The sequence below is a fragment of the Photinus pyralis genome, unplaced genomic scaffold (genome assembly GCF_008802855.1).
Source record: "Photinus pyralis isolate 1611_PpyrPB1 unplaced genomic scaffold, Ppyr1.3 Ppyr1.4_LG1, whole genome shotgun sequence".
In the NCBI taxonomy this organism is placed as follows: domain Eukaryota; kingdom Metazoa; phylum Arthropoda; class Insecta; order Coleoptera; family Lampyridae; genus Photinus; species Photinus pyralis.
The window spans coordinates 1413777-1415650 of NW_022170249.1; positions in this window are offsets into that span (position 1 = coordinate 1413777).

Sequence of the window (1874 nt, forward strand, 5' to 3'; positions counted from 1 at the left end):
GAGGGCCTGTAGACAATCGCATGTAGAAAGACGAGGAGTGTACGTGTCCATACGGGGCCGTGTATTAACAACTTTAGGGACGGGGCTACATGATGTGGGGACGGCGACATCTGGGCGCCATCCCCACGCGTGGTTTACTAACGTGGTAATTTTTAGTTTTTCCTATCTTCTTCTACAGTTTTGGCCGAGGTCGAACCCATAATCGCACGTCAGGATACAATTTTACAAGTCGTACGACAAAATCGTATAATGTGAATCTTGAAATATTTGGTTATGGCAACTTGCAAGTCGCAAGAAAAATCGTAATCAAAATCACATAACGTAAATTGTACTTATAAGAATCCCCCATTTACACGCTTCTAACTTGTATTTGAACTTACCACAAACAAAAGTTTCGTCAATAAATTACCAGTGGAACGGAGAAGAAAAAATAACTTTTTGTCTCATAGGCACAGCCAAATTATCCCTTAGAGCCTTGGGCGATTAATTTAACAGCCTCATTTACAGATATGCTTTGTGCCTCGATCTTTAACAGGGCTGCGCGTGTAGAAAAAGCAACCAAATTACAGAGCTAAAATTTTCAAACAATTACTTCAAAATATTCAGACATTGAGATACTCAAAAAGTACCTAGTGTTTTCACATAACAATATTTTGAAAACTCTTTCGAATGCAGACATCAATGCGAGGCACCTTGTTTTAATGTAACCCAACAGTTTTTGATACTTTCTATCAGCGAAGTCGTAGAACTCTTTGAGTATTTTTCAATGCGAACAGTATAAATGTTAAAAAAATAAGTCAATTTTAACAATGGTGAACTCAAATCAACAATCCTTATAAGTTTTGTTTTTATTTCAGGGACGACCTCCATTGCAAAGGCCTTGTTGACACCTTTTACTATTTTTGCCACCAAAATTACTTACAGTTACAGTTGTCTCCACAAAACCCCACAACTTTTGATTTTAAATCATTTAATGTTAATATACTTCCTTACAATATTCAACGATTATATCCGATCTTATGGACATTTCATGCCTTCTTGAGAATACAAAAATGAAATAACAAACAGACAGACAGGTAGACATATCAAGAGCGCCAAAGTGTGAACAGTTTGTTTTTTGAAAGTGAAAGTGTACTAAAAACGGAACTGTCACGTTCAAAACGGGACGTTTGGTCACATCTCACATTCGACTCATATTCGCTAACTTGACTTAAATTCTCAGAGACGCCTATTGTTAGGTACCTATGTTGTTTCTCACAAAGACAGGCCTAACACCTTCTCTGACTAATTAATAAAAACTTCGTCTACGTCATAATTGTGCTTTTAGATCGTCTTATCATTAAAATACTCTTAAAATCTAAATACGAGCACGGAACACGCCAAGCTGTGATCAGAGATGTAGGCATTATAACCTAAGTCGCACAAAATACCGTACCTACTTATAATCAAAAATAAATCAATTATACGGTAAACATCCTGCATAATTACAAATCTTGTTGGTTTGACAGAATAAGGTATAATCAGTCGCCGGTTCGCCCTTCCGAGTTCCCATATAATATAAAGGAATGTGTATCTGTAACTAACATAAACGCATGCTAGCAGAAAAATTGCGAGTGTAAATGGGGAAGGTCAGTTACATACAATACATTTGTTGAGCTCTGTGTAATCGGATACCCCACTTTATCGCAACAGTTCTTGGCTTTCTTATTGCAGTTGTAAACCACGCGCAAGTTATTCATTCTACAGCGCTTCCTTGTGGACGCGGAATAACACTAATTTAGTTTGGATTTAACGCACCAGAGGCTTAAATCCAAATCACCGTTGCCAGAATTTAACATGGCATGATCCATCTGTAGTATATTTAAATCTGTGAT